The 26,185-nt window shown below is 37.8% G+C and overlaps 1 long non-coding RNA gene across 4 annotated transcripts in view; it reads left to right on the forward strand.

The window, feature by feature from the left end:
• The first annotated feature begins 5,330 nt into the window (after positions 1 to 5,330).
• Positions 5,331 to 26,185, forward strand: part of LOC308190649 — a 63,341-nt gene continuing 42,486 nt past the window's right edge. For 2 of the 4 annotated variants that reach the window (XR_013947438.1, XR_013947439.1), the window contains exons 1-2: positions 5,332 to 9,758; positions 18,503 to 18,583. This is a non-coding gene — a long non-coding RNA (uncharacterized lncRNA). Of the gene's footprint in view, positions 9,759 to 18,502; positions 18,584 to 26,185 lie in introns of all 4 variants that reach the window. The other 2 variants (XR_013947437.1, XR_013947440.1) reach the window with 2 other exon arrangements.

Genomic DNA, 26,185 nt, shown 5'->3' on the forward strand with positions numbered 1-26,185 from the left:
CGTTTTCAGCAATTCTGTGACTGAGAGAGAAAGCACATAGTATGCCTTAAGAATTGTTTTTTGTTAGGATGTCTTGCCTCGGCTGATTTCCAGCAGGAAGAAAACATGCTATGATATAATTATATTACTGTTTTTAAATTTCTCTTCTCTGAATCCTCTAGGCCAGAAGCAGGGTATTTTATGTGGCTCTGGATTATTATTTTAATAATTCTTTATTCCCTAGAAACATGGCTTTGTTCAACCAAAAATATTTCAATTTCGATCCGAATTTAAAAATTACATCAGTGGAAACTTTTCTGAAAGCCTTCTAGATAATGAAACCTGAAAGGGAAGAGCATATTCCTCTATGCTTCTTTTATTCAGTGCTTAGGTTATTCACCTGGGGTGTGGAAGGACTGCCTGAAGTGATCTGCAGTTATGTTGGAGTGCACCAGTTAGTGTTTTCAGCAGTCTGCCTTAGTTAAACAAGCTAAAAACAGTGCTTTACATGTGTCTGTCAAGCAAGTGGCAGTATGGTTTGGAACTCAGCAGCGGTTTGGAATTCAGGTTTCTCGCAGGTTATCAAAGTGCATCAAGGCACCCTGAAATTGGTTCTTAGTGGAGGCTAGGAACCAGCAATCCTGTCTCTCAGCATGCAGTTTTTGGTTAGAGGCAATGGCACCAACCTGGCAGCACCAGTGACTTTAGAGCTCAGCAGGGTTCATCCACAGGTTTTAAAGGTAAAACAGTTTTGACGAGCAGTCAGAGGCTGAGCGCATGTGAAGCAAAGCAATTCTCTGCTGTTTTTAGGACTTGTCAAGGATGTCATCCAGATTTTCAGTTTTAAATTAACTGTACTGAGGTTTGTAAGAGTTCTTTGCAGGTTAGTTCTTGTTGACGCATTGCATCAGTTTAATCAGATCAACTTTAGCCTCTCACCTAATCTCACGAATGAGTGTTGTGCCACAGACTCCAAGCTGGTACTTGCTGCTTGCTGATGAGTCACCCAGTGCAGCCCTTTACTGCCAGGTTTAGAGCCCAGCTATGTTTGTCCTTGACTTTACAGCCCATTTTCCTTTACCTTTGGGAAGTGAGCTGGCTCACGTAGGGCTGACTTGAGTGTAGTCATGTTCCCTTTTGAGGTGAATTATTGTAATGCAGAAGTGTCTTTAAGGTGTGGGAGATTTTTGTTTGTTTTGTTTTGCCTCTTATTTTCTTCCCCACCCCCCCATTTTTTTCCCCTAAAAAAGGCTTTGCATTCTTTTGTAGGTCTAGGTCCTAAATTAGGTGGTACTATGAAACTATTTATAAACAAAGAACCTTTTAGACCCAGTCACTTCTTTGGTAATTGCTGCTTTACAATATTATTTATCTGACGCTTACTCTTGGTGAATATTTAGAATAAAAAATAGTGTTACCGTTGCTTCATGTTTTTGCAGCCAGGTTCATTTCTTCTTACTGTATTTCAGAAAGAATGTAAACAAAGCCCAGCCTTACACTTATGACTCCTCTGTTTGGGTGTGAGTGAGAGGAATTCTGTGAAAATTGTTAATGCCATGAATGTCTTCATTCAGAGGTACAAAGCCTGCAAGATATGAAAATAGATACATTTTTGCTCTATGATGAATTTTTGGCTCATATGGGTCAATTTTCCCATTAAAACTCCATAAATAACTAACCCGAGTTATAAATACTAAAATCTAATGAGTACATTTCCGTATGATGTTAGTTGCTTTTAGTCATTAAGCAGCTGTGTGAATTAAAAAAGAAGTGCTTGTACTGTGCTTTTCTCTGATTTTTCTTGCCAAGTTTTCATGTGTTTTTTAAGTGAAACCAGCAAACTAATAATTTGGTTGTAAAATAGGCTCTAAGCATGTGTGCTTCGAGAAGGGATTTAAAAAAACAAAATGTCTCTGTTTTGCAGCAGTAGTATGTAACATGATTGAAAGCCCACTGCAGTTAAAGGGAAGACTTTTACAGGCTTCAGCAGGCTTTTGGCAAAGCCCTTGTTGTTGATGGTTAAGGTGTGCAAGAATGCAAAGGATAAAACGATTATTTCCTGAATATACACAAAATGAGAAGTGAACATTAAAATGCATGGTGTTATATCAGTAAGTCTGTGCCCAGGGGTCACATACACTTCTTTGTCAATAAACAAATGTGACATATGATGTGACATTGAAATGGTGCCATGCAACCTTAAACAGTACCCAGGACTGTATTTCCTGTTCCTCATTATATTTTAATTAAGTATTGAGGGACAGTTTGTTTACATCAGGCTTTTATTCTGTTAAAATTTATGCTGGCTTATTATTATTGTTAGTGAAATGGTTGGAGCAGCAAGTTGGTGATTAGTGTCAATTTCTCTTGTGACTCAAGAACGTTAATATAAATAACACTATTAGTTTATAATTGTCAGATGAGCAGTTTTGCTGACCTGGAATATACTTAATTTTCTTAAGCAAAATCCAGATGAATAAACCCAAAGCATTTTAATGTATGCACCTTATGTTCTTATGAACCTTATGTGTACTGTAATGGGATATGTGAACTGTGCTATATAGACAGTGCATAATAATAATAAAAATCTGCAAACATTATACAACACCTACTTTTAGGTATAAGTCTGGGGCCAGGAACAGTGCCTTAATTGCCCTCCTTTCTCCTTGTTATGCTGCATATTTTCTTCTTCTCTGACCACCTAACACATTTCTAACTTTCATGAACTTTGGTATCTCATTTATTAAATTACTGAAAGAACAGAATGAAAAATAAATAAGTTCCAGAAAATACAGTTGTAGTAGCAATTGGAACTGCCTGTCTTATGTTTTTGTCATACCTCTCTGTCCTCATTATCTTTCAGGAAATAAATCCTGATCTCAATATAATGATTTAAGTGTTAGCACCGAGTAACATGAAATGTGTGAAAAACACAAACCCCAAATCAAACCAGAAGAAACTCTAAAAACCATATCATTATTAATGCAAGAAGCATTTGTATTAGGCAGATAGAAGCAGTGTCAGAGCTGAGGATGAGTACTTTATAATACAGAGTATTTTTCAAATCCTTCGGACGACATTGTAGACACAGGTATATTTGAAAGTGTATGTATTGACCATGTGCTAGGCTAATTAAACTTCTTTTTCAATGTTACAAAATGCACAGTTGACAATGAGGAAAGGAAGATGAATTTTGAGAGAGAAACCCCACTTTCAGCTCTGATGAAAAATTATTTTCCCAGCTATCAAGAGAAACTGTGCCTCACGCCATAAATCTCATAGTCATCAGTAAAGTTACTTAAATAAGAAACAGTTGCCTCTCCTTCTGAGAAGCTAAGTCACCTTTACAGTTTAGTTTTATCTCTCTAGTAACGACCTAATTCCTAGGGAGCTGCCAGAGATATGTTTTTCGCTACTATGCTAGGGAACAGAGCATTTCTAGCCACCTGTTCTGAAGAAAAAAAATTTCTTTGATATAGAAAGGTGTTTTGAGGCTTCATGAAAGAAGGAAAAGAAAAATGAGAATATGGGACTGTTTTATTCGGTTTGGTTCTGGAAGGTAAAATGTAAATGGAAGAAGAGTTGAGCATTTCTTAAAAAGAAAGGGTGTGTTTTGGAGAAATGGAAAGGAAGATATCAAGAACTTGGTATCATTTTGTAGAATCATAGACTGATGTTAACTGGAAGGGACCTGTGAAGATCACGTGGTCCAACCCTCACTCAAAGAAGCAAAATCTAATGTAAGATTGCTCACAGCAGCCTTGTCTAGTCAACGTTTGAGTATCTCCAAGGATGGAGATTCCACAGCCTCTGGGCAACTTTGCTTATGTGCCTTCACCATAAAGTTAGTCAAATTTCCTACCATCAATCAGTTCTTTCAAGCTCTCCTCAAAGAGTTCATCTATTGTAGTTGCTTCAGTATTTCAATATATTTTCCTGGGGAAGCAAAAACTGGCCATGGTACTCCAGGTGTGGTCTCACATGTATTTAACAGAAGGGAGCAGCCCCTTCCCTTTACCTGTTGGCTGCTCAGGTGCAAACACAGCTCGGTCTGTTTGCCTCTGTTCACCACAAGGGCAAACTGCTAACTCATATTCAACTTGTGAACTTTGCTTTTCTGCAGAGCTTTTCCTTCACCAGTGGATGTCCAGCTGGGGTTATTCTCTCCCGTGCACAGGATTTTTTGTCTTGCTGTTGATTTGTTGCTACTGAACTTCTTGAGATTCCTGTCAGGCATCTTCTCTAGACTCAAGGTCCACCTGAGCAGCAGTCCTGCCCTCTAGGCTATTTATCACTCCTCTAAGCTTAGCATCGTTGATGAATAAATCCTTTGACAAATACAGTTGATGCCTTGTGCTTACCTGGATGCTCACTTGCTTCTCCTGCCTTAGCCCTTTGGCCTTGGGCCATGCATATTAGAAATGTTTCATTGTTCTGCTCTGAGTGATGAGCTCAAAATAATAATAATAAAATCTTTGTTCTTAGTGTTCTGCATTCAGCTTCGTCATTGGAAACCTGCTATTCGTTCCTTCAGATGTCTTTTTTCTTGCCCTTAGCTGCTCATCAAAGTAGAGACGTTGGACCTAGAAGAAATGATGGTTGTTATTTAGGTAACTGGCTGTTGTGTAAAGGATTACAAGGCAAGCATGATAATGCTGTGCATTTTAAATTGAATAGAAGAAATAAAATCCCAGAACTTTTCAGTCTGGGATTCACTCTATCCCTGTCCACAACATCCTAGCTCAGGGGTCATACCTGAGAAACAAGCTGGTAGATATCTTGAGCCCTGCCTACAACATGAGGTTTGTGCACGAGGCATCACTTGAAAGAAATTGTTCAAAAAAACCTTCAGGCATGTTTTATTTATCAGTGAGTACTCTCAATAAATTCCTAGGACTGTCTGCACCCCTTCCAGTCAGACTCTTCTTCGGAAGTCTTGTTTGCTTTGGTGGGCTTATGCCCTTTGGGGACTGTCATCAGGACTCTGAGCTGGCCTCTGCCAGGTTCTTTGGTTTGTTTAGGAGAGAAGGAACAGGATCATTTGTTTGCAGTGAATGTAAAGGTTTTGATCATCTGATGCTGCTTTTCCATCTCTGTTCTGAGAGCCATTTGCTTTAAGCAAACTAAACTGGGTTACCTCCCACCACTTTTTCAAACAGCACATGCTAATCTGCCTGACTGCCTGCAGCTGGTTAGAGGGTGCCCACAGAAGCCGTGCTGCTGCCAATGGCATGGTACGGCTGACACTGGCCTTGATGTCATGAACAAAACGGGTCCCTGCTGCCCAGCCACCTGCAGCTGCTCGCTTCTCTTTTAGGGCCAAGGCTGCAGCGCTCGTGTGCTGCTTACATGGTTGGTGACTATGCCTCTCTTGCTGCAGCCATTGGTATATGAACTAGTAAAATTAAATTAGGTGTAGCAGCATATATTCTGCAGTCACCATTCTTACTGCAGTACAGATACTCCTTCCAGGTGGGATACAATATCCACACAGGGAGTCCATATGCAACAACTGGAGTGTATTACTCAACTCATAGTTTATTTTCAACAGCCTTCTGATTTAGGTAAAACCCAGAACTCTGCAAATGTGGGCATATTTAGCAACATCAGTTACAACTGGGTTATCTGCAGCTAGCGCAGCAGCCAAAACAGCACAAATCTTTGGCCTTGTTTGCAAAGGGTTAGTGCAGATTGGAAATGGGTGTCTTACATTAGATTAGGTACCCCCGACTTAGCTCCTGCTGTGGCATACGCCTCTTCCATGGTAAGAGTGCCTTATTTCAAATTACTTTAATACATTTTTGAAGAAAGGTCAGTTACTTCTGAAAAGGCACTATTAATCTGCAATAGATGAGTCCTACTGGGAATTGGTCAAACGCACAGTAATTCCAGATTAATTCTCTGTGGAAAGGGTCTTGTCTTTATTTCAAATATTGCATTCAAGTGAATTGGTGAGGTGTCTGTGCTGTGCACCTTCTGAACTGAGCCCCATACAACCTGATTTGTAAATGTTCGTTTTTCTCCCAGCTTAACAGGAAGAGGTAACTTTTCAGCCAGCCTTCTCCTTGTCCCATTTGAATCATGCTCTAGCAGGACAGCTGGAGATTTGTGTTGCATAGAATATTGTTTAAGTGGTGCACAACAGGTGACATGGTAGTCACCATGCATGAAGAAGAAGCTAGTGCTGAAGCACTTGAACTTAAGTAATCCTGCACCGGTAAATCTGATTTATGTTAATATGGAGACCAGTGAGCTTTAAGGTTGAGAATTTTTCCCCTTGCACTCTGAAGTATAGCTAAGAAAGGACTGAGCCCTTCTGAAGTGCATGAACTGATGAGGAATGTGAGTAAACCTCAAAACTACGTATACAGTAATGTGTCGTACTAGGACTTATCTCCACTTGCTCATTTATGCTTCTGTTTGTATAGACATGTCTTGCAGTGGAACTAATGATGCCTATATGTTATCATACTGTTGTCTTTGTAAGGGTTATGGTTAGGAGTGAAACACATAAACACATAAAAAAATAAATCTATTGCATCCTCACCTAGTAAACATAAAAATACCTGAGTCAAGAGGGAGTTGAATAGATGTGTGTATCCTGTTCCACCCAGTAAGACAGATGTGATATCAGTTAGCAGAGAGTCAGGATTATAGGAAAAGATGATCTCCTTCACCATTTAATGTGCCTGAGCACAGACTTCTCCCCAAACTGATTTGAGATACTCATGTCTTGCTCAGATTTTCTATTTTTCTTAAAGGGTACAGAAAGTCAAAATGTAATTTGAATCTAGCCATAATTTATAATCCAGTCCTCTCTGTTCAGGTGAGTTATGTCTTGGATTCCTAATGATCACAGCAGGCAGAATCCCTGCAGTGTGTCTATTTCAAAACTTGTGGTCTCAGTCCTGAAATTTATTTTTATTGCGACTAGTCATCACTAGCTTACCAAATACAACATTAACTGGAAAAAAAATACTTTAAAATATTTTTCTTCACAGAATTTATACCTAAAAAGAGCTAACATGTCTCCACCCCCAAATCCCTTCTTGTGCATTTAGTTCTACTTTGTGGTTTATTTGTGTTGTAATTTATTTTGCTTGAGTTGGGGATTGACTACTTTACTGGATGTGGCTTCACAGAGAATAGCGCTGCTTGTATGAAAAAAAAATGGCAAATGGCATAGAATAGATGTGATTTATAAACATTTTAACAGCCAAATGTAATACTTGATAAGATACTAGAAATTATATGGTATAGATCTTCAGAATCAAAGAATGTCCATGCCCTTTCTAGCTTGTTGGCGTTCTATTTTTAGAGAGAATCCAAGCACAATTACAACCACACTTCAGAAAACATTATTGTAAGTGCAGTGTAACTGAGCCAGCCAAAGCTTTGAAGTGCATCTGCCTACATGTTCTCTTATTAACTGGCTCCCCAAAGACAATGACCAAAATGGCTTTTAAACTCAAAGGAGCTGACTTTTGTTCAAGTATAGTTTAGGAAAAAATAGTTTTTAAATAGAGAGAAAAAAAAAAGTGACTAAGTAAAACAGACTAGATTAAGAAGAATTCATAATTAACTCTTTCCATGCCTGTAAGTGGAGGAATCCTTGCTTTCAGGCTCTCCTGTTGGTTTGGTGGTGGAGTGGATTACAGAACATCCTACGGCATACCCATAGTACCTGAGGACAATTCTTTGTTTTTTTTTGGTTCTACATTCAAAAGCCTCTTGCACTTCACAGCTCTTCTCTTACAGTTCCCAGTTGCTAACTGTGTATTGTACCTGCTTTCTTTTGTCTTTAAGCCAGCCCTTGGACCCCGGGGACCACTGTCCCTGAATAGGGGCAACCATATCATAAAAAATGAGCCATTCCCCATTTTCATTCAGGATTACTCTGAGATCAGTAATCTCTTTTTAAAATAATATGTATGCAGTCTGGAAGAAAACAATTAAACAGCTAAATAAATTGTGTCCATCACAGTGAAATTATAAGAATTTGAAATTATAAGAATTTGCAGTATTCAGGTGTAATTCTGGCTTTATTCTCGTGAATTTACAGGTCTAACATTAAAGCATAGTATCAGCAGGATTTGAGCAGTTGCATTTTGGACTGATACATGGAAATAAATGGCTGTAGTATTTGTTGTCTCATAAGTACTCAACACTAGATTTTCAAATCTGAGTATTTTCCAGTGAATTTAAGTGAGTTGAGATTAATTTATTTTTCTTAAGCACCTGTGTTTTGGTTCTGAGTTGCACTGACAGACCCTGGTAGCCTGCCAGACAAGTTTACTCATACCGATTTCCAAGGAAACAAATTTACATATGTTAGCTATCCAAGCATATTATCCCCAACTTTCCATGTGGCTTTTGTTCCAATAAACATTGATTCTTTTTATGTTTTCTTGGTGTGTGTCATTCCTTGTTGCACTGAAAGTAGTATGTTCATCCAGATTATGGTCAGTGCTTCTTAGCCAACCCAAGTCTAGTGAATTTGGCTCTTTGTCATGGAGAAGGTAACTTTTTCACTGAAACCAATGCCGGTCCTGAAAATCAAGCAAACTTTCATCCAGAGTCTTCTGCTTTTCCGTACGTGTATTGCTTGCTTGCATCTGTAGATTATTTTGATATTGCCCTTACTGCCCTTGTTAATGTTTTAACATGTTCTAAGTGTTTAAATCCATTGACTTTTATGTGGGATACATGTGTTGCCAGCATTGTTACTTACCATGCAACATTACTTGCATGCATCTCACACAAACTTGTACATCTGTAGTCAATGTCATGCCAGATTCAGTTACTTCTGCTTCTTTACATTTTTGTATGCTTTTTTACTGAACAGCACATTTTAAACAAAAATCTGGAAGACTATTAGGAGAGACAAAGAACATGATAATGAAAATTCTAAAAGAAGTTTCTTCTAAGCAAACATGATTAAAATCTAGGATAAGTCAATTAATTATGATAGTTAATAATGAAGTTTTGCTCTTAGAATAATATAAGTTTCAATCATAAATCTCAAGATGAATTCTCAAAGATCATCCTCAAAGTCAATATTTGGTGAGGATGATCAAACGTTTCTGTGTAAATTCCCTAATATCTCTAAAAATAAGAAGTAACTGTGGCCAGCCAGAGTTAAAAAATAAATCATGTTTAAATTAACTCAGCTTTAACACACTAACAATTGAAAAACAGACTATCAAGTTAGCCATAGCATGATCTTTTTCTTCATGCTTCTTTTCATATGGCTTGTTTACCAAGGCATACATATATAACCTAACGAGAAATGGCAAAGCGGGTTAGGAAGGCAGTGTTTACCTTCCATTGTCCTTCTATTCAGGCCAGCTTAATAAAATCATTCCAAGCTGAGTCACAGCGATGTGCACATTTATCATGATTTAAGAAAGCTCCATACTGAAAACTGAAGTGGACAGAGCAAGCAATATTTTTTTTTTAAAACAACTACTGCATCTTCAATATCACTGAAATCTCAATGTCAATAAGTTTGATTTGAAGGTCTATCTTAGATTCAGGCAACAGAGCCTATGCACAGAAGATTTGGGGGGGTTGTTTGCTCTCTGCTGTAAAGTTTTCCTTCCCTCATTTCACTTTTTTTTTTTTTTCCCTCCTTTTTGTTGCTGTCCAAAATACTAGCACCAGTTTCAAAAGAGCCATTGTCATGTGGGGCTGAACTCTTACGAGAATACCTCATATGAGACAAACCACAGGGAAAGTTGAATTCAGTCTTTGGCATTCATTGCATGATTCCTTGTAAGGTAAATGTGTTTCAAGTCGTGGGCAATCTGGAATGTTTATTCCATGTATATAGCTTCTGAGGTGTGTCATCAATTTGAATCTACTGCTGAAATTGACTGTGATATATGTTTTCATTCATCGGTGAAAGCAAGGTACATTCAAGCACATAAATTCAGTAGCATTGTTGGGTGTACACAGGTATTGTCCTGACATAGCATATTAACAGTTTATATTTTCTACTTTTGAGACAAATGAAGAATGATACAGCTTGTGAAATATAAACACACTTGTTTTAATCATATTTGAATGATGGCAGGTTGACTGCTTTATACTGGTGTATTTCTGTATCTGAAAAGTGATAATCTTGATAGATCTGTATATCTGGACTTTGAATTATGTTTTTTAATTTTTTTGTACTGTTATTTCTAAGGATACATAAAACATTCTCAGATATGCGCTATTTTTCAAGCTACAATTCTTCTACTGTTTTTATATTTTTATGAAAGTGCAAGCAAAGTGCCTCTATGTGATATCTGGCCATAATCTGATTCAGTTTTATAATTTGTTTGTTTTGTTGTAACATGATTCTCCCAGTGTCCTGCGGGCTAAAAGTACACACATCGCATGGGATCTGTGGGTAAACAAATATTCAAGAATTGAATAATGTGAACTGAAAGCACCCTGTAACAGGCCCCAACACATTTAGGTTGCATGACCTGGATGATTATGTTTATCAGAGAACAGGCGAAAGCACGAGTTATCTCTTAGAAAGCTAAGTCATACTGTACGGGGTTATGTAAAGGCAAAGTTAACCTTGTGATTTACATGTACAAGGAACAGACAGAGGGGAAAATCTAGAGAGACCTGTTGTAATGTCACCCCAGTATCAGGAAGGCCACCTTCTCTACCAGTATTATCAGAGTATCTAACTAAAGTTGGAGCTATGCAGTATAAATACGATCTAGGTTGATAGAAACGCAAACTTCCCTACAAAAAGCAAGAACTATCCAGACTGTATTGTTGTATGCAAAATGAACTTAAAAAGTATTACATATAACAACTAACAAAATTATGCTTGGATTTGTTATTGCCTTGTGCCAAAAAAAAAAAAAGTACAAAAAATCGTTACTGATAGAAACTTAGACCGTGACTCTAATGCATAATCAAGGTCTTATTTGAACAAACAAGTCATTGTTTGTTTAGTACTCAAGTACCTAATATTGAAAAACTACTTCAGTCAAGTTGCCATAATCCCAAGAAGGTGCAGGCAACCAGATACCTGCTGGAAATGAGGTGCAGGTATGACCGTTCTCCCACCAGGGACAGTCCTGACAGTCTCCTCCCTCTGTCACCTTCCCATTTTCCTGGGGAAGAGCAAGTACCTGTTGAGCTAAATTTCAGGAAAAGCTGAGAAAAAAAGTCTTGTGGAAATCTTGATAAAAGGGGTAATCAGTGAAATGAACAAAGATGTTGGCAATGCACAGAGACTTCTCTAAAAGACACTTTTTAGAATCATTCTAATGAGGAACCATTCTTAGTTAATCTCTGCCAGATTACTCAAATTAGTCCACCTTTGTCTCTGAACCAGGCTGCTCTGTCAGGTTCATTTTGTAGGCTAATGATCAGTAAATGAGAATTTAATTCATAGACCTCAATAAAGTGGCTGCTGTTTTTTATGAAATGTTTTACAATCTCTGATTTGTAGGTGAGATAATTAAAGCACAAAAGATGTGAGGGAGTTAGTAAATCAGCAGCAGAGGTAAGAAGGTGAGGACAAAGTTCTCTTGATTCTTGAAATAGCGTGCTGGCTACGGGGATCTGAATTAATTTTTGCAGAAACTGTGTCCTATGCAAAATTTATATGAACCATAAAGGGAGAGGTTTTTATAATAATCCAGCGTTTCCTTCTGACTCCTCTCCAAATTGTCTCACCTTCACTCTGCAGGAATCACAGTGCTGATGACATTTTTAAATCTCCTGCTGTTTATTTCAGTTGTGGAGCAAAAGCAATGTGATTTTAATTATGAGACCATTTGTGCACTTTAGATTTCAAATCAAGAATATCACATACTTCCAGACATTATCCTGGTGGATTGCTGCAAGTTTAAACAGACAAGTTGTTTGCAGTAAATTTGACTACTCCACAATTAATCCAGCATGCAGTTTCCAGCAAATTGTGCCATAAGGGCTTCCTTCCCAAGCCAGTGTTCACATCTGCATCTTTGTCTTTCGCTGCTCATAATGGAGTTTTCTTCCATTAGTCTGCCTAATCCTTTTTTGAACTCATTTGTAATGTTCTAGAAAATTCTAAGGTAACCTGGCTGTTTGATTGCACTCTGTGTTAGAAGAATGCTTAGTTCTGTTTGCTTTAAGCCTGATATTTTTCAACTCCTGACCCTTAGCACTTCTGTTATCAGGAGCAGTGAACAGACACTCCCTGTTCACCTACTGCGTGCTGCTTTTCATTTTGCAGACCTCTGTTGCACCCCTTCCATCATTCCTTTTCCTGTCTGTAGTGTCTAATTGTGTTCCTTCAGTTTGCACAAAAGAGTTATTGTTCTCATTGTTTATTTTTCTTTTTCTAGTAATAGCATATTTTTTGAAATGCAAAAAGGAGCAGGTAATTCTGAATTCGAGCACATTACTGATATATGCTGTGACATAATGAACTCTTCTTTGTTCTCTCCTTATTTTCTGATGTTCTGTTCTCTTTCTGGTCACAAATGATCATTTTGCTCTTTGTTTCCACAGAACTATTAGCAGTGAGGATAAGACCTCTTTCTTGATCAGAGTTAGCTCATTCATTACAGTGTGTGCAGTCAGGGTTGCTCATTCCAGGTGTTTACTGGCACTGAATTCTGTCTGCTATTTTGTTGCATTGTTACATTGTGAGGTCCTTCTGCAACTGCTTGCAAACTCGTGGGTATTTAGAGAGGAAGAGAAATGTTAGAAGTGAGTGAAAACTGTTTAATCCATTAAATACAAAGATCACTCTCACTGCACGTAATGTCGCTAATGTGCCTCCTTTTATGCTTGGTTTTCTACAGAATTCGCTAGACATGGGCAGAGGTCTTCTATTAGCTCCTACTACTGCTGCACAAAGTATTCATTTTTATTTATCTCTCCTGTAAGAGTGGCTTTTTCTGGACCTCCCTACTGGTCATCATTGTGAGGTTTGAGACTCTGGTGGGAGAACATTGACACGCATAGTTTATGTTTTAGCCAGCAGGCAGGCTATTTTGTAGCCTCTGAGGAGTTTGGGAAAGTATTAGATCCATGAACAAGTTGGTGTAATCAAGGCTGTGGACCTAGCTGGCTCCCAGCTGCCTTGTTATTAAGAGGAGCAATAATGTGTCAGGCACTGGAACTGAAGGTGGAATGCATCATGATGACAAGAAAAAAGAAAACATACAAAACAGTGGTAGTATGAAGTAAACTTCAGTAAATTGAAAGGTGATGTGTCCATCACTGTTGCTTTGGAAAACTCAAATGGTTTGATAATGCCAAACAAGTGCCATGGTATTGCCACTGAATACACTATCATTCTATTTTATCAGACAGGTGAGAGATGTTCTCAAGATCATTCTATATTTTATCTCTGTTCACAGAGACTGTGTGTGCACTGCTTATCTGTGACTGGTATTTGGGGATTGTATGGTGTGCCTAGACATAAGTGTCTTGTGAAATTTCAGATGTCTTGTGATACCCCATGTAACCTCTGGCTGCCAGACCAGAAGGATTCCCATGGATCCTCTCTTATGTTTGGCTCAGCCACCTAGGAGCTGTGGATGTCTAAAGAAGTGTTCCCTTTCAGTCTGTGAGGGGCAGTGGAGACTGGATGCTTATAGTGGGACACTTGTCAAAAACTAACTGAAAACTGGTTGGTTGCGGAGGAAACTTGTACAGGAAGAAAGCTTGATGATGATGCCACAGTAACAGTGAATCAAAATTCAGCAAAAATTTTTAAAACAGGGAATTATGTCTGTGGTAGAGTAAATATGAACTAAAAATTTATATGAAGCAGCATATATTTGGCAAGAATGATTTAATTTAATGGCATTACTTCCCCATCTTCTCCAAAAGACTTGCTATATTGTTGTACATTGACATTTTTCCTTTTTTTTTTTTCATCTCAAAATTAAACAAAAGGTCTTCAGATCTAGTGAGTAGTTTTTCCACCTTACTCAGAAGCAGGAAGTAGTGCTAATGGGCAGGAACTGACATGTACTTGGCTGGAAGTTCATGTGCAATTCTTCTGAATTTTCATAGTGACCTTTCTCCTTAGAGCATGATGCAATGTTTTCCCACAATTGCCATAACAAAGGAGTCCCTTCAGATGTATTTCTATCTTTGTCTAAGTACATAAAATATGCAGCTTTGAAGATTGCTGTCCAGAACAGTTAAAAAACCAAAAATAAACAAAAACACACTTTAGGACAGTTGAGCTTCATTTCCAGTCATTGCAGGCTACCATAAAACGTGATTTCAGAGGCCAGGGTTGAGGGATATTTTTGTGTGTGTGTTTGTGTGTTTTTTCCCCAGCTTTTTTGAAAGGTGATAATTTTGATCAATACATTGCAGAAGTTGGTCAGAAGGCGTTATTTCTAAACTTTTAAACTAAACTGGACGAAAAAGGAATAAACTATATAACAACAGTTTATTGGATTCAGTGTGTTCCAACAGTTACTGTTAATGGGCAAAATGTTTATTAATTTTATTATTTTTTTCATTAGAAAAAATAATGTGAATGAAGTTACTTTAACAAAGTTAAAAAAGGTTGACATAAAGCCACTTTTTTTTTTTTTTTTTTTTTTTGGTATGAGTCTCTGCACAGCACAAACCACTTAGTGGTTTATATAGCATCAACCAACAGAAGGAACCTGGGTTATGTCTGCTATAAATCCTAGAGATCATTTATTTTGCAGAGTGGTGAAAGTGGGCTTACAAAAAGGAGACTATTGCAATATCAGTTGTAGGGTCGGTAGCAGGGCTCCATTTTAAGTTTTCTCTTTGTCCATGTGTTTATGGAAAACTCCTCAATACAGTGTTTGCATTTTTATAGAGTCTTCTCGTTAAGGAAATTGAGATTCTCAGTAAAAGAATAGTGTCTTTTTGAATGTAAGTGTTGAAAGTTAATTTTGAAATCAGATTTTTTCTTCCCTCTGGGATTTCAGGTAGTCTTGAAAACTAGGCATGAACTACTAGATCCATTTTATAGAAGAGAAAGCTGGAGTACTGAGAGATTCAAGTTCCCAGCAAATCAGTCACAAAGTTAAAATTAGAGTCTAGATATCTGTTACTCCAAATTTGTGTGGTTGTGCAATTTACGAAGTTTTGAGATTGCTATTTAAAACAAAAAAAGAATAACAGTTAATCCAGTGTCTTTTTTTTTTTTTAATTGCTGTTTTTTATTGCTGTTGTTGATGATAAATACCTTCTAATTTATATTCTAGGATGCTCCCTCATTCTATCCTTATGCTTTTGTAACTTTTAAACTGCTCGATGCAGAGGAGGAAGAGAAATGTTTTTTGTTTGTTTGTTTTCTGCTACCGTCTCAGGAAACAAATTCTGACAGGTGTCTGTGCCTGTTTTTATATCAGTAACTTACTACTGGAAGCACAACTGAAGGCAAGAGCCATTCTGAAATAAAAGCGACAACCATTGGAACTTTATGTCAGCAATGAAAATAATGTGTATGTTTTCCTTTCATAGCACAGTTTTTATGTATGAATGCTTGCTTTTGCAACTAACAACAAAATCTGACAGGAAAGATTGTAATGGAATCACATCAAATGTGCTTCAAGAACATCTGACGTTTTCTGAGAAGGACTTTTTAAAAAACATTCTTGTAAATGACTGATTAACTTCTCAAACGGTAGAAAATACTCATAAAGATCATGATCTATGCCACAAAGTTTAAAAATATTAATATAGAAGGAATAAAACAAGAGAAATCAGAGTGAGCAAATGATCTGAAATTGGTATGATATATAAAACTGTTTAATGGGCTTTGAAAAAAGGGAGGTTATGGTGTGATTTTTCACAAGATGCAAACAAGCAGAGCTAAGCTAATTAAACAAAAGCCAAGATACAATGTTAAGGATAACCCCTTTTTTCCAGTTCCAAAATTACCCAGTGTACAGCAAAATAGTAGAAATATATGCAGAAACAGATACAGTCCATTTTGTTCTTAATCGTTGCGTGATTCTTTACTGAAAGGGTTGTTAGGCATTGGAATGGGCTGCCCAGGGAGGTGGTTGAGTCGCCATCCCTGGAGGTCTTTAAAAGACGTTTAGATGTAGCCCTTAGTGATATGGTTTAGTGTAGGACTTGTTAGTGTTAGGGCTGAGGTTGGACTAGGTGATCTTGGAGGTCTCTTCCAACCTAGACGATTCTGTGATTCTGTGATTCTGTGATATACGGTGTTGTGGTTTAAACTGGCCGCCAGCTCAGCACCACCCAGCTGCTCGCTCCCTCTCCCCAGGTGGGATGGGGGAGAGAATCAGAGAGGTAAAAGTGCGAGAGCTCATGGGCTGAGATAAGGACAGTTCACTGGGTAAAGCAAAAGCTGCGCACACAAGCAAAGCAAACCAAGGAATTTGTTCTCTGCTTCCCATCGTCAGGCAGGTGCTCAGCCACTTTCAGGACAGCAGGGCTCATTAAGTGTAATGGTTCCTTGCAAAGACAAACGCCATCACCCTGAACATCCCCCTCCTCCTCCTCCTCCTTTCCCCCAGCTGCTATTGCTGAGCTTGAGTCCACACGGTGTGGGGCCTCCCTTGGGCCAGCCTGGGCCAGCTGTCCTGGCTGTGTCCCCTCCCAGCTCCTGGGGTACCCCCAACCTCCTCGCTGGCTGGGCAGCACCAGGAGCTGCCAGGAGCTGTAAGCACTGCTAAAACATCAGTATCTGATCACCACTATTTTCATCAAAAATGCAAAACACAGAATTGTGTGAGCCTCTAAAAGGAAATTAACTCTTCCCTAGCCAAAACCACGATGCATGGATTCCTTAATGGAAATTAAAGATTGCTAGTGGGAAAGATTATAAATCTGTTTAAATACCTAAAAATAAACCTTAGAAAAGTTGAGTAATCTTTTGAGTAATCTGACAACTCAATGACTTCTATGCATATGTTCTATGAAAAATATTAGAAATCATTGTATTTGTTAAATAACTTAATAAACTTACATTAGGGCCCATTTTGAAGGAATATTTGGTTTGGTAGGTCAAAGAAAAACATTTTCCTTATTTTTTTTTCACCAGTAGAGCCATTTTAAAAGTAAGTATTAAGTCTGAACAGCTTTTAAAACAGCTTAAATAAATATATTTGCCTATACTTCTGAGAGCTTGTCTCAGAGTTCTGCCTTAATTTAAAGCTTCTTTCTTCTCAAGTACTTAGCCTGTTTGAGGATTAGAAGGTAAATATTCTTAATCAGAGGGAGAGGGCAGTGTTCAAAATTGGATGAAATGCCCACTGTCTGGGTGGAAAGTGATTTCCAAGAACTGTCTTCTCTGCAGAGGAGACATCTGTCACCTAAACTGATGCCTGGATGTAGTCTTTTGATTCTGAAGTGTGTCCTGCTCTGAAGCCTTATAGATACCTGGAGGTAGCTCATTAACAACTCAGTCACTAGAAAAATGAATTTTAACATTACTTCAAAATGCAACAATGCTGACAGGTTGGGTTCTTCAAATCATGATTGTGAAAGATGCTGCACCTTGTATAATCTCTTCCAAGTGCATTGAAGACACCGTACAAAGTTACAACTCTTTTTTTGATAACTTCTAAACATCACTTCCCTTTACTTTGATATTTTTGCTTTGATTTTGCACTTTTGAGATGCTTCTTTCTTGACAGAAACTTAATAGCTGTGTTATGATGGGGTGTGCCATTCAGTTTCAAAGTGGAGGCTAATGTAGGATTCTCAAGTTCCTTCTCCTTGGAGAAAGTGCTCCTAGGCTTCTAGCTGGCAATAAGAAATGGGACCAGACTTCCTTGTATTTCACATGTCCACATTGAGACAAAGCTTTTCATACTGCAGCGGACCATTCTGATCAACCCATTTACTTCACTCTCCCCATCTTCCACCAAGCATGATTGGCCATAATTTCGGAAAAATTGAACCTGGAAAGAGTCTGCTTGTAGTACTTGCAGCCCTCAAGCCACCCATCCTATGCAGTGCTCTTTGACAGGAGTCATACATCTGACTTGCCAGTGCCATGGAGCCGGTCCTTATTCACCTCTGAAGAAAGGAGTTTAGAACTACTTTTTTTTTTTTTACTGTTATCAGAAAAGAAAAGTGGCTAGAGTCTGACACCAGTCTTGAGGTGAACGACCTGATGACTTTCTTTAGAGATAAAAAATGGGAATATTATCAGTAGCACCAGGGTTCATAGCAGAGGAAGGAAATGAGTTCTGTGTCACAATAAGGTCTTTGCACTGGGAGTGTTTTTGCTCTCTTGCAGGCTGACACAGTTCTTGATATAAGTTTCTACCATTCTGTCTCCACATGGCCCTGTGGATTTTCTCAGCTCCTGGCAGTAGATAATACATCAAAGGAAAAAGCATTATTTTGTCCATGTAGGTATTTGGTTCTTAAGAGGCTGTCTCTCAGACTGAACTGTAAAGTTCACTCTTGAGCACTTTAGCTCTTGCTAAAGTAAGCATGTAAAAGTTCTACCTGTCCAGTTCAATATACTGTTCATATACCGTTTACTGTGTAATTATTGCTGTGAATCTGAATACTCTTCTGTGTTTCACAGGTGCCCTGCCTCTCAAAAGATAGCTTCATAATCCGAATGTGGATTTTTAACACTCAGTTTCTGCCCTACTACTCAAATAAGGTAATGTGTGCCCACTCTCAGAGACATAACCACTTGCTATTTGCCTGATATGCAAAGATAGACTGTATGTGCAGGGTATCTCCACTTTATGTTCAGCATCTGCGTCAGCAGTGATAAATATTTCTGTCTTTGCCTAGGAAGTTCAGTGAACCCAAATTCAGAGGCTGTGATCCCTGGCTGAGCACAAGTGAAAGTTAATGTGCTGGTTTCTTTCCTCTTTTCCACTTTGCTGGGAGCTGTCTTTGAGTCTTGGTGATCTCTCTGGCAAGGGCCTATAGGGCTGTCAGTAATGTGTCCAAGGACTATGTTCCCATTCCCAATAGGCTTATTTCAGACTTGTCACTCAAATTATCCTATGCTTGGTGGTGCTGATATTAGAGAGCTCTTGGGCTTTGTTCATTCCCTGTAACATATCTTGCTATTTCCACTAGGGCACAAAACATTTTACTTCTATAAACCAACAACTTTTTATAAAGGCAATCATTAAAATAATGTTTAATGTTAAAAATTAGATGACCTGGAATTATGATTGTTTGTAGGAAATGTTGATGGAAGGGTCTGATCCAAAGGCCCAAAAGGTTGGGAAGCAGTCTCTCAGACCATGTCGAAGGTATGAGGACGTGGTTTCTCTCAAACTGGGTAGTACTCTGATAGCAGCAAGGCAGTTATTACCCTGGACATTAGAATTCAGAACTGCTACCGGGACAATGATTTTTATAATACAACACCCATTTGATTTTATTAATACATTTTTACAGGAATTTCTGGAAGGTTCAGTAAATTAAGCACAAGCATATTTTCTTTTAATGTTATCTATCCAATACCTGTTGAACTTGTTAAATAGAATAAGAGAAAAGTTCCAAAGACCAGTACTGAGCTGTCTCAGGTACTCTAATGTCAGATTGCCAGACAACAGGTAATGTCTGCCATAAAAAAAAAATAAAATAAAAAAAAATTAAATCTGATTATGATAGATATATCCTACCTTTCCTAGTAAAGAGAATAAAGAATGAGTATACTTAAAATTGCATAATTATCAGTAACATACAGCATAATTTAAAAGATGAATTTTTAAATACATATTCAAATAATTTATAACAACTTTAAGAGCACAATGTACAGTACTGTTTTTTTTAACTTTTAACTTTTTTAATCAGAGTTAATTGATTTTTGATGGAGAATATGATGTTATTTTACTTGATCAGTCTCCAGTGTTCACCTGGTGTTGAGTAGCTCCTATACAGGCTTACATCCTTAGTATTCATTGGATCTCTATTTTGAGTCACAAAGCAGTGAAGTAGTTTTCTGAAGCTTTCTTGGGAAATACTGACTGTTATAAAAAATAGTTTTTTTCTGACTGAAGAAATTTCAAGCCTGTAGGATGCAAGTGAGGAGTGTGACAAAATAGATTTAATCTTTTTTCATTTATGAATTTTGTTAATAGCAGAAATCACAAATTTTCAAAATGCTTGTTGGGAGCAAATATGGAAGAGGTTTATATTTTCAGGTGCAGTCACCACTTTCCCCTGAGGTACACTGCTAGTTACTGGCCTACAGCTAGGCTTCATTCTACCAGTCACCATGCTCTGGGCCTGGCCATTCAGCCTGTTTGGTTTTGATACTGGGATTCCTTTATTTTTGAAAAGTTAGTGAATACCACCTCTATTTTTAGAATTTAGACAAACTAGGGTCTGAAAAGAGATTTAAAATAAAAACTCTGGTAGAAATTCTTCAGAAAGGACATTCATGTCTGGAAGTCTGTTGCCTCCTTGTATTGATAATTTGATAATCTGGGGAATTTAGTCTCAGCCATAGACCAGATATTCAAGTAAGCTTGAAAAAAAAAAAATCCAGCTGGAAGTGTGTAGGATCCTGTATTACCACTTGATGTTGACTCTGGCCTTTTAGTTGCTTCCACAAAAAAACAGAGCACTGTCATGTTTGCAGTGTTTGCAATGGAAATGAAGAGAATTCAGTATTTTGCAGACTTGGGAATTAATATTAGACAGCATTAATTAGTTGTTTTAATTAACTACACGTTAAGATACTCAGTTTTAAACCACAGACAAGTGTTCAGCTGGGTCAACTGAAATGTTACAGGGCTTAAATCCCTTGCTACAGTGTTAGTAACTGTAAGACCATAAGATGTTTAGCATCCTCTTGTCTTGTGGTTGATTAATGACACCATACAGTGATGTCCCAAGGTATTTCCTGGGGATCAGTGGAGTGCTGTCCCTTTCTTTCACTCTTTTCTCTAGGAATTCATGATGTTCTATCATTATTGCTATTACAGCATTTTTTTTCTTGTGAATAAAAACAAAAAAAAAAGCTTACTTTTTGCCCTTAAGGCAACCATTTCACCTGTGTATTGCTCTGTTGAACATATTCCTGGTAATTTTGGCACTGCTTTTCCAATAGATGCCTAAATCTTGCGTGTGGGTGATTCCCTTAGCTTCAGTATTGTTATTTACAAAGATAAAGTTAGGTATTTGCCTCTGTATGATTTTATTCCTTTTTATTTTTATTTTTAATTTGCTTTATAACAAAAAGGAAATAAATTAAATCATTACAATAATGCTGTTAAATAAGAACCATGGGTTAAGAGCTTATAAAAATAAATATTTTTATTTTTTATGGAAGATATATTTTGAAATCAATTTTAGTTTATATATATATAATTATATAGTAATATAATTTTATTATTTTCTATTAAGGATTTTAGAAGTAACTCAATTTATACAGCAGATAAAATAATTATATATTAAATATGAATAGTTGCAGTAATGCCATAAAATCAAAAAATAATAGATTTTTATTCTTAGTGAAATTAACTGTCTTTGCAAGGCTCTCATTTTTAATCTTATTAGAATTATAATTAATGAATTTAAGTACATATAAATAGTAAGTTAAATTCTGTTTTCAGCTCTATTTGCCTTAACATGAGAATAATCTCATTTATATTGGTAACATGCATGCAATCATGTTTAAAAAGCAAAACAAAAGCAAAAACAAACAAAGAAACAAATAAAACAACTTGTCTACCTTCCAGCAAACTGGGACATCCTAGAAATAGATGTTTTTCTTTGTAAGACTGTAAACAGTTATTAACAGATTAAATGGCACTACTGGTGCTATGTGAATATTATGAGAACAAATTTCTGTAAAATTGTAAAAGTCATAGGTAGATGACAAGATATTAATGAAATAAAATATTCCTTAAATAAAATTCATATGTTTTCGTAAACTGCCAAAGCTGAATTCCAGACATTCATCCCCAGAATTCTGATATAGTATTTATTGTTCCTTATTCTTTATTCATTAAGTTCCATTTTATTAGGATAGTCAGCTAACAATGAAGTGCTGAGTGGTTATAATAGCAGAAGCATGTACAGGCTCAGCTAAAGCATGTCCTCACCTGAGCTAAAGCACGCAGAAATGAACTGGTGTTCTTTACCACTGAAACATAACTGCCATGTCATTACAGCATCCACAGCGCTATATTATCTTTAATATAGAAGAACCCCATATACAGTCATTTGTTAATTAATATCTGGGTATACAGGGCAATAGACACAAGATGGTTCTGCGAACAGTGAAAGAATAGTTTCTGAGTAAGGGACTCTTTCAGCTTTTCTTATTCATATCTCCTAGTAACATTATTTCATTTATTTAAGCATATATACATATATACATATATATATATATATATTTTCCTTACAGAAAACACTGAATTACCATTCCTTGGAAAAAAAAAATACAGAAAAATTATGAAACATCAAACAAAGCCTTTGTTGTTGTTGTTGTTCCAGATTTTTTATTTAGGAAAAAAATTACTGTTCTTGTTAAAACTACAGGCAGAAAGCCCTAGTCCTGGAGCTGGTCAAGTCACCTCTTGAGCTCTGTGTGCAGCTCTGCTCGCTCTCTGTCAGCAGGAACACCGTATAAACAGGGCCAGGCTTTCTTTCCACTGCACACTGCTTTCCTCTTCACGTAAGGGATGCTCCTGCCTTTCTGCTGTCATCTGCCTTACACACTGTGCAGCCTGCCTCTCGAGCCTTTTCAGTAATTTGCACTCTGCTTTGCCTGAAGCCAGCTCTGATCTGGAAGTGCTGTGCTGAGGTTAATGTAATAAGCCCATCTGAGAGCACAGAACTTTTTGAACTGGTGCTGCTTCTGTCCACTTTGGCAAGTTTGCCTGAAAGGCTTGCTGGCAGCCTAGCTCTTTGTTAGGTGGTGTACAAAGCCTCAGTGTAAACTTTGTTTAGATATTTCAAGACCTTGTTGGAGGGGACAGGAATGCAAAATTGTGTGGTGATTATTCAGGTTGTTTCATGTCATGTTAACATTGCACTTTCCATAACTCATCTCAATTTGTTGCAGTGAGTTTGGTGTGAAGCAGGGCACGTGTTCTGAACAAGGTGAAACTTCACACCTTTTGGCTCAGAAAAGGGCAGGGTATCACAGAGATCTATAAAATCAGGACAGCATGACGAATGTGGGCAAGAAATAATTTAATCACTATTTCTCAAAATATGGGAATTTGAGTCAGCCAATGGAATTATTGGCTCTAAGACTGAATTAAGTACTTTTTCACACAATGTACCATAGTTTTGTGAATTCACTGCGATGTTGGGAGAACTAGAAGTATACACGGGTTGCAAAAGTGACTGTGCATGTATTCATAAAGAATAGGTCAACTGGTGACTAAAAACTCCTCTGCTCTGGATACAGACTCAGAAGTCCCATCCCTGACTACTAGGAGGATATACATAGAATTTTTTATTTTTATTTTTTATTTTTTAAATAAATCCCCTAGCATCTTCAGCTGCCCACTTTTGGAGAGAGGCTTTAGGCTCAGCAGACCAGCGTGGTGCTTGGTACTGTCGTTCTTGTGCTCCCCGGGTCTCACTGCTGCTCTGGTCCCTTGGGTGGCACAGTGCCTGAGTGAGCCTCTCTGGCTGCTGCTAGTGAGAACCAGGTGAATGAATGCCCCACAGCAGAGAATATGCTGTACAGCTAGACCTGCCTGCCCGTTTTTGAGAGGTGCAATGAAAGTAGAGCCTTGTGATGTTGACCTCACACCATGGTTGTGGTATGCTGTGTTGAGGAATTAGTATGTGTCATTTTTCATGCGCTTGGAAATATGCAAAACAATGTAATCACTACAGATTTCAAACTTGCTGGCCATAAGTAACACATAACTGGATAGATAAATTCAGTGTGCATAATGTATATCCCAGCTGCCTTTATTCCTCTAAACTTATAGTATTGACAGATCTGCAACAGTAGTGTTTATGGAATAAAACTTGGAAAAAGAAAAGCTAAAAAATGATAAAAAGGTTTATGGCTATATTGCAAGACATGTGGACTCAGAATTGTAGCCTTTAAGGTTGATGGGGAGGGAAGCTCAAAGTGGACTGTGATTACTCTTTTATGCATAAATGTAAAAACGTAATGAGAAAAGGTCATGATATGTCACTAGCTTTCTCTCAGCTTTCCCTGCTGAATAGGGAATGGGTTAAAAATTCACTGTGCTAGATGATTTATCGATAACAGTTATAATTTGTGTATTTGAAGTGTATATTTATTCAACAATAGAATGTTCAAGATATTCATCCCCTTGATTTCTGGGCACGTTTTGGTGCTTTTAAGATCCTCGGTAGACATTTTCATTCATAGATACCTTGGAAAAATTGGGTCATGACACATCTGTGAATGAAGATTTTGTGGAATTTTATTGTCTTTACTGCACATTATTTCTGTGATTGTATTATTAAGTCTCTAGAAATTTGCTGTGTATCAAATATGTATCAGACAGTCAATATTAGCCCTGAGAGCTTATTTTTAGATTAATAGTTGAGACTAAAAAGAGGATTTAGGTGAACTAGGGGCATTGGAGTTTAACACTTGGTCTAAAAGCCTCTGTCTGGTGGTAGGATAATCCCAGAAATATTTCAGTTCACTGAACCCGTCTCTGCAAGCAGCAAGATTCCTGCTGCCCTTGCCCCGCTGGGACTGGGTCGCTGAGCAGAGTGATGTCTGTCCTGCTGCGACTTCTGAACTTGCCAAATTGCCAAATGCATGGGCAGTATGGAGCCTCTCACAAGCTCTGTCTGGAAGGTGGGATTGCATGTGTGTCCACTTACTGGACAACTTACTGGTAACAGGAGGTTGCCAGTAAGTTACCAGTTATAGCACTTAACCAAGAAACAGAGGACAGTCTGTGCTCCTCTGTGCAGTGTGTGTTCACCTGGCACTTCCCTGTCTGCTGGGCTACCACCCGTGCTGAATGAAGGCATTTTCCTCTTCCCCAGACAAGCTGGGCCACTGCAGAGGCAAGATTCAAGAATCCCTCAAATTGTACCAGGAGGCGCAGGGTGCCACAGGCTGGGGTTTTGGGTGGTTGTGGGGCACTGTGTTTTTCTCAGACACCAGTTCCAGTGCACAGGATTCTTTCTGTTCTCATTTCATTCATTTTTATACATTTTACTCTAAACCAGTAATTGGATAAGGATCTCAAACTTTTGTAGACATTTGATATGAGTGTTGAAGGAAATTTGGAAATATGTGCAAAAAGAAATAGTGTTATTCTTTATAGCATTTGGCACTTGAAAACTATGTGAAATGAAAAATAATAATTTCTCACACTATCAAAATCCAAGTGTGCTCCTTGAAGAATATTTGCATTTGATTCTCTGTTTTACTAATAACCATTAAGTTGTAGAGTATGGCATGTAATAAGCAACAGAGTTGTATCTCATTCAGTATGAAAATGTGCAGCCCTTGTTTGGCTGCAGTGTGTCCTTACTCAGCACTGGATACAGAGACCACACTAGTTGGAGAGGATGACAACAGAAATGCACAGAAAGTCCTCTGTCTCAATTTATATACTTCTAGTGATGTCTAGGGCAATAAAGCAGTGGCAGGGCCCATGAAATGTGCATATATGCATGACTATGTCTATGATTTCAGGCAAACCTGGGACTTATCTTCGCTCTGGTCTTGGTCCTTCCAGCTGCTGGCCACCTGGATATAAACTAACACTGCTGTGTCTGGTACCAAATACACTCACATATTTGTACGAAGACGTGCTATGCATGTATTAAAGTCCATTAGATCTAGTCTAGTCTATGTCCACTTATCTGACATATTTACTTACCTTTTCCAGAGAAAGCGAGAGTGATTCAAACATACAAAATGAAGCTTTTAAAGTTTTAAGCTTTTAATAACAGGGACTTGAACTTCTGGTGGTTGAATAATTCTAAATAAAAGCAGAATGAGAGGTCAGCCTATAAAGGAAAGGTCAGGGACATCAAAAGACACCCTTGTAAGCAACAGAGGATATTGTTGAAGGGGAAATGGTATTACATTCAGAAAGATCAGACACCTTTGAGAGAAAGAGATAATACTATGGAAGACAATGTACTAAAATATTAGAAGAAAATTAAAGGGAGAAGTGTACTAATGGTAGCAAAGAAAACACTGAACAGCTCTTTTTTTTTTTTTTTTTTTCCCCAGTTCTATTTAGGCAAATAATAAGAGTTCAGAGACTGAAGATGAGAGAGATTTTGTACAATGATTTTTGAAAAAGGAGAATTATTG

The sequence above is a fragment of the Anser brachyrhynchus genome, assembly GCF_964034855.1.
Source record: "Anser brachyrhynchus genome assembly, chromosome: 2".
In the NCBI taxonomy this organism is placed as follows: Eukaryota; Metazoa; Chordata; class Aves; order Anseriformes; family Anatidae; genus Anser; species Anser brachyrhynchus.